The 8123-nt window shown below is 34.8% G+C and overlaps 1 pseudogene; it reads right to left on the bottom strand.

Annotated features, from left to right (window-relative positions):
• Positions 1 to 3935: 3935 nt before the first annotated feature.
• On the bottom strand, positions 3936 to 7777 carry LOC149005620 (protein FAR1-RELATED SEQUENCE 5-like; annotated as a pseudogene).
• Between the last annotated feature and the right edge of the window lie 346 nt (positions 7778 to 8123).

The following is an 8123-nucleotide window of genomic DNA, read 5'->3' as shown; positions in this document are numbered from 1 at the left end:
AGTGCAAACGAGTTCCGTCGGCCATCCGGCAGGTCGGACCAATTGTCAGATCCAATGTTGAATTGAGGGAACTCGGATCTGGTGAGGACGTAAGCTTAGAGAAATCGAGAGAGAGACTAAGAGAGAGAGACCGAGAGGAAGAGAGACCGAGAGAGAGAGAGAAGATTTAGGGAAGAGATTAAACTTGTTCTCCCTTTTCCCATTGCTTGGGTCCCATTATATTATGGTCTTTAGAGACAGTATTACAAAGTTAGAGTCCTCCTGGATTACAAACTCTAGAGTCCCTTCTGGATACTCTTCATCACTACATGATATAGTCGGTTACAAACTCTAGAGTCCCACCCTCTTCAACTACACTTACCTATATCCATGACAGAGGTGGTGGAGGTAGACCTTCCATGGTCAAGTTAGACATTTGGACAATTCGATTTGTAGAATCACTAGTCCAGACACACATGCACTAACTACCTAATGCAATTAATAGCTCTTATGAAAGAATGAGATTTTTTTTTTTAAATAAAAATAAATTAACTAAAGAATAAAAGAAAAGAAAATAACAAAAACGAAAGGAAAGTAGTGAATTTCCCACCACAAAGATTGAAACAATGATTCCAAAGCTGTAAGGTTGCCGTATAACTGAGCGTTGTATAGGTTTGACAGCAATGGAATCCGTATAGTCTTTGGAGCCACCTACAATCGAATCCTGGGGATTCTGCAGTAGAGTGGAGACTACTATACATTTTTGTTTCTACTCAAGTTAAGAGTAATATCTTTGAATTTTTTTTTTTTAAATATTTTTAAAACACTTCGATTTACCTAAGAATGAAAAAAACAAAGTGGACTAATACCTCCCCGGCAACGGCGCCAAAAACTTGTTTGTGAATTTTAAAAGTAACCATAAGCGCACGGTATCGTGTAGCTAACGGGTCGATCTCAAGGATATATGTCACTTATAATTCAACTTCTTAATAGTAATGCGAGAGTGGAATGATTCAATTTTTGTTAACTAATTAACTAAACTAAACGATCCTAATCTATACGTCTAATGCAATCGAATTGAAACGAAAAATAAATTAAACACAATCAATGCATAAATAAAAGACAGGAAAAAAAATGCGAACAATAAAAATAAAAAGGAAAAAAAAAAGTAAAACCAATTAGTATGTTAAAGCAGTCAGTAAAATTTAGTTCATAGCTAAAATGCAGATGCAACATCACCCGTCACCATAAGCAGAGGCACGATTGTAGGCTTGCTCCGGTTATGTGGTCCCAGATGATGAATGAATAGGCAGAAAATAAATAACAGAAAGTAAATAACAAAGCAATAAACAAAGCAATAAAAGGAAAAGGAAGCCTTAACCAAAGAGAGGCACGACTGTAGACATCTTTGATCAAGGATCCAGGGGAAGGGAGAACAATAAATAATGCTGCAAGTAAATCCTAAATTAAAAATATGGAGGGGTAGATAGAAGCGGGAATGGAGGGAGGAGAGAAGATTAATAAAGAAGGTTACTTACTTGCGAATTGAACAAACGATTTGAATCTCAACCAACCCTAACAACCAGATCTAGATCTAGAATGATCTAAATCTGCAATTGCTAAACCCAGAGAAAAACGAATCTAAAAAAATTAAAACTTAAACTTGAAGCTTGAACTTGAATTGCATTACATAAAAAAATTAAACCTAAACATTGAATCTAGAAATTTAAATCTCACTAATGCAAGCAAAGAAAACTAGAGAAAGCCTAAATAAACTGAAGAGAGAAGAAAGAATGCTTCTACTAAGCTCTAGAACATGTTCTCCTTTGATGGAGTATGCTCTCCTTTTATAGAGTTTACATGAGATATGAAGCACGGCTGAATTTGAATAAAACTCAGGGTTTCTATCTGACTCAGCCAATTAGGGTTTTGATGTAGTAATCGCGCCGACTTAGAGAGATCAGATGCATAATTCCACCGTTGGATTTGAGGTTTAAGTAGTCGTGAAGCTCTCCTCGAAAAATCAGCACGATCGGACATCGGATGACCGTTCGATGAAGGGTTTGATCGAAACTGGACAGAGGCATTAAAAAACGGGATTTTTCCTTTTTTTTTTTTTTCTGAATATAATTCTTTTTCCTCTTTTTCTTTCTTTAATTAAATCCAAGATATGAGATAAGATATTGAGGTATGCAAGGACTCTTTTCCATTTGGACTCTCTCAATAATATCTCTGTAGATTTGATTTAAATCGCAGCCGTAAATCAAATTTGCCTTCTTTATCTCTTCAATATTTCGGAGTTGGCCCATAATCACACATCTCTAGCCCATCATGCTCCAGATCAGGCCCATTTTCGCATTTGAGAATTTGAATGGACTTCTTGACGTGTAAAATAGCATGATTCAAGCCCAAAACTCCAAATATTTGCTTAAATCTTGAAAAGTCCTAAAATCTGCAAAAACAACATAAAACCCAAGGTAACTCCACTCTAAGTGTATAAAATGCATGCTTTATGCCCTAAGATTTCACACATAAATGTGCTCATCACATAACTCCTAAACAGGTTTGGCTTGAGGATTAGGTTTGCACAGGAACCAAATTGATTTGTTGACTTGACCAACAAGCTGGCTCAACATATAGCCCAGCTATAAGCAGAGAATCTAAGCCACCAGAAACTACCCAGCCCAGACATGGAACTGGTGTGATGTTAATTGTGGTCACAATAATTATGCATATTAATGTATAGGAAAGTAAAGCCTGGGACTTTTTCTAGAACATACACATTAATCAATCCAAAAAAGCTGCACAAGCTAACATTTACTGAAGGAAAGAAGCCATGAACTTGATCGATCATCTTCATTTCTCTTCTTCTTCTATTATTTGTTTTTTTTTTTTTTTTTGGGGGGGGGTTGTTGGTGTTGATTTAGTAAATAAATGGAAACTTACTTTCAAAGTGACAGTTAACATGACTATAGTTTTTTAATTATCCTACCCAAAATGGCAGAGAAGGCAACAAATTTAGTTTATAAGCCTAAGAAATATAGTTAATAAGAGTAAATCATGCATGCAAACCTATTGACACTACTATCAATAAACCATGTGACTACATGAGTACCTTTAGAAATTCTGTAGCTCGATCCAGCACAAGGTTTACAGCTGGTCATATCCTTTCAAAATTCCTGTCACTGTAAGACCAAGATCATATAGAGCAACAATGGTTAACCACAACAATTTTGGAATATTTGCCTAAGAATGATGAAAATGGTTTAAGAATGCCTAATAAGGACCCTCATATTAGTTTAAAGATTAAAGAGAACCTAAATACAAATGCAATGAGGGAATCCTCATCTTTCAATATGATGATTCAGCAATAAAGGTTCTCTCCATATCCTACATCTTCTGCAACACAGTAGCCACTGCTCACCTACAACAACTACTGCTACTACTTCATCATCAACAACTTCACAACTATAGATCAACAAAGTCAAGGTGCCCAAGATCTTTAAATTAAAACTTAAGCTTTAGTCTTTAAAAAATGAACCCTAATGGGATCGAACCATCATAACCTAGATAATAACTAGGTGCTCTTCCAGTTGAGCTAAGGATTCACCTAAAAAACAAACATGTTAGATCCATCCAAAAAAAGAATGTAATAAAAACCATGGATTGCATGTCATGTCCAACTCGAGTTTCTAAATCAACACAAGCATTAAACACGACAAATATATGGAATTAAATATGAATAAACAATGACCATTAAATAGAGTATCAATACAAATGTAATGAAGCATGAAGATGCTATCCTAACAAATCAATATTAATAAAAATCATAAACCCCATCCCCCAATATATATATATATATATATAAAAGAAAAGAAAGAATCCCTAACATGACATATATCTATCTCTCAAGACTTCTTGTCTGCCGTATTGAACCTTCATGACCCGAGAGAATTTTAAAAAAGAACTATTGGCCTAAGGGCTTTTGTACTCGTGTACATCCATGTGATAAGACCCAAGGTCAGCAGAAAAGTTGCAAATTCCTACAAAAAAAATTAAAAGGGCTTTTAGATATAATATCAGACTTTTAAGAAATTTTTATAGACAACATAAGCAAAGAAATTGTCACACATACCATGAAATCATTGAGATGGATGAAGCACATAAGTTGTTGATCCTTGTGAAGAAGCAAATGTCTGCATCTGTAAAAATAAAAACATGATATTAATATTAAAAATATATGTTATATAAAAAAAAATCCATAAAATCTAAAGAAGAAATGAATCGTGCCTGGAGCAGCGACAACGTCCCAGATAGTCTTCCATAGCTTGAAGAGTGTCATGCATATTTGAAGTAGCCACTGAATATGGTTGTTTAGATGTATCTATTTCAACTGAATGCTGACTTTCTACTTGCTCATTACACTTCACTTTTTTCTTACTTTTGTTCTTCTGACCTATATTTTCAGTCCAACCCTTGTGCCGTTTTTTACTACCTTTCTGACTTTCTTTCTTCTTCAATACTAAATTTCTATTTTCGCCAAAATTGCATCCATCAAAAGCTTCCGTGTTTGGATTATCTTCAACTAAATCTACTAGTTGTACACGTAACTGTTCTGCACATTTTTTGGCAATCTCAAAACTTTCTATTGAATTAGAGGCATGACTTGCTAACTTTACAAATGTATGGCAAAGAAACCTGTAACGCTGTGTGTGACTCAAATTAGTATCTTCTACAACTTGTTTTCCTTTATTGTCCTCCACCAACAAACTTTTTCGTGTCTTAAAATATACTTCTCAGAAATAAACTTTACTTCTAGTTTATCAAACACTTTCAAAGCATGACAACAAAGAATACCAAATGTCTCAAATTTTCTACAAGTGCATAGTATTGATTGTTCACTATGATTGTATATAACCGTATATTTTCCTTCCATAAAGTTCCCAACTACATCTATTAAACGAATTGTGTACTCACTCAAGACACCATCTTTATTATGAAGCATTGATGAACAAGCACCCAACCAATTATATTCTTCCTCAAACTTTTCAAATATATTAGGGGTGTAAACTTTTGCTACTTGTATCCCGATTGGTGCTTTTCATTTCAACGTAGGAAGTGTATTCCTTGCTTGAAATTCATCATTTAATTCATTGGCACGTTTATCCTCCACTAACCATTCAAAATGATTAAAAATTTGTACTAGATCCAAATGTGGTTTCAAATATACCTCTTCAAATCAGCATTAATACTTTCACTAAGCTGTGTACTCCTCACACCTAAAGTGAAAGTATATTTCATGTAATAGGCTGCCCATTTCTTTTTAATTCCATAAAGTCGATCTAACCATGAATTATTTTGAACTTGATAATCATCTTGTAACTTTTTCCATGCATTTTCAAACTCTTCTTCAACTTTATAACCATAAATGCACTTCGTAAAATCCTTGAAAAATGATGATCCCTTCTTCATTAGATTACCAAGGTGTGTAACCCCATTTTGCATTATCTGCCATGTGCACAATCCATGCCATGTCTCAGGTAAGACTTCACTTATAGCTTTCGACATTGCTGCATCTTGATCAGTAAAATGGTTATGGGTTGCTTTTGACAATTTGCTTTCAAGAATGCCTCAAACAACCATTTGAAAGACTCAGTTGTTTCATCGTATAGCAGTGCAGCTCCAAATATAGTCGCACCTTTATGATGATTGAACCCCGCAAAAATACCAAATGGCCTACATTCTTTATTAGTGCAAAATGTTGTATCAAATACAACAACATCACCAAATAATGTGTAATCAATGATCATCATTGGGTCCGCCCAAAATATGTTTGGTATTTGTTCTTCATTATCTAATTGCAAATCATGTATAAACGATTAAGCCTTGTCTGCTTTTGGAAATATGCTAACAAACTCCCAGCTTCACCATAAGCCAAATGTTGCTGGTGTTTAGTTCGAAGATAATTTTGTATATCTTCCCTGGTATAACCTAGGTTTTCTCTACCCCCTGCTTGCCTACTCAAAAGATCATAATTTGCTTTGGTCCTAATACCAGAGTCATCAGCCAAACCTATTGCATGTGCAGCAACATCTGTGATTTTACGCTGAGATTGCATTAAATGAGTAGTAGCAGGTGTATAGAGTAAATGATTGTCATTAAAATCTCGACATTCATAAAGCCCATTATCCAACCTAGAAATACACATCTTTGCAGGACATTTAGTTCTAGTTTCTGGACAAGGCTTGATTGTGCATTTATCTCTCTTGTGCTTATCCCGATGTCCTTCTTTATTACATGAAAATCTCTTCTGCTTTACAGTTGTTTTATTGTTTTTACTCTTATGTGCATAATCTCTCTTCATACTAAAACCAACTAGTCTTCCATATTGGTTGTAAAATTCGTATGCCTCATTCTCTAAAGTAAAAGTCAAACCGATCTGTGTCTTATAATCAGCATAGTTATCTTCAATGGGCAATTCTCTAGATTTTCCATATCCAATGCAATTCTCAAAAGCTACAACAATAACATCCCTTTAGCATTTTATAACTAATCTTATAAGGAAAATGAACTATTTTATAAGTTGCTTGTTATAAGTTAGTATAAATAGGGTGTATGCACAAGAAAACTCAAATTATACTTGGATTATCAAAATAGTAAATGACAAGGGCATATTCTACCAAAAACAATGACCAGGATATATGACTAAGTTTTAATACATATCTAATCAAGCACAAATATTGTATCACCAATTCAAATAGCATAGTTAACTACATCACCTATAGATTTTACCATTTAAAAAATAATAAATACTAATATAAAATAAAGATAGCTTTTCCCATTTAATAAAACTCCCTTCTCCACATAGAGGTTACCCAAAACGTTTTCCTAAAAGCAAGTCCTCTCTAAAATCTAGTCCTCTTCTCTCTCTTATAGGCTCAATCACAATTATGTTTAACTTACATTCGAACAATCCCACCGAAATTTTGTTTCATCTCTCAACTTCTTTCTGAACTCTGTATTCGGTGTGACCCATCAAAAGAGGCAGCCATAGATTGAGAGGTAGTTGATGATAAGAAATTCATAGGGCTTTTGAGTGGATGCATGGGTTCTGTGATCCTAAACTAATGAATTGGAGCTAATTAAGAAGCATGTGTACCAAATGGGCTTCAATTGAATTTCAAACCATCAATCTATGCTGGTATTCTGGTAAGAACAAAATCCTAAAATCATTGATTCCACAAGAGCTATTGAATGAGAAGGCAAAAACTGATTCATATACATGTCATGCCATTAAAACCTTACACCTAATAAATATGCGATTTTCAAATTTGAATAACCAAACAGAATATATCAGTAAACCAGAAAACCATCATTACAGACACAACTGCCCAACTTAAAACTAAGTTTTTGGAAATCAAAGATCAAGTCACCATCATAAAAGGAAGAAAAAGGAAGCAATTTGGTAATTCGATCATTCTTATCCAGAGTCTATTACAACTTAAGGATCAATTAATAACAAGAAAAAGAAAAAGGAAACAATTTCTTCATACCGAGATGCTTTCTAATTCATACAGTAAAATAAAAGGAATGCAATCCAAAATACAGGAAGGAAACTCTTTCATCCCCGAGGATTAAACAAACGATAATGACCTTCACTCCGGCAACTGAACGTGACGACGACTCCTCTGGCAACTGAATATGTCTTCGTCGACTTTGGTACGGAAGACTGAGACGTCGTGGGAGCAGAGTAGAGGTGAGAGCCCTTGAGGAAGATGATGGTTAAAGAAATTGACATCAAACTAGTTATATATAGTACTTGGAACTCTTAACTGGAGTTTGAGTCCGAGTTGGAGTTGGGAGTTGGAGTCGGAGTCGAATCGCAGATAGGTTTTAGATAGAATAAGATTTAGGATTGTAGAGATAGAAGAAGATGAGGTCGACCGATTTAGGTTTTTTCCTCCATGGATGAGAATCGGTGTTGATAGAGAAAGAGAGAGCAAGAAAGGAAGAAACATGTTGAGAGAGAGAGAGAGAGAGCAAGGTTTTTGAAAATTTAGAAATCGTGGAACGAAGACGTTGCAGGGTTTTTGAGTTTTTTTTTAATGAGTAACCGGCTTGGTTTACAATTCGGTTCATTCATC

Source organism: Hakea prostrata, chromosome 9, assembly GCF_041222555.1.
Source record: "Hakea prostrata isolate BN-2017 chromosome 9, UWA_Hpros_2, whole genome shotgun sequence".
NCBI lineage: Eukaryota > Viridiplantae > Streptophyta > Magnoliopsida > Proteales > Proteaceae > Hakea > Hakea prostrata.
The sequence above is the reverse complement of the archived record's forward strand: the minus strand, read 5'-3'. Positions and strand labels throughout refer to the sequence as shown.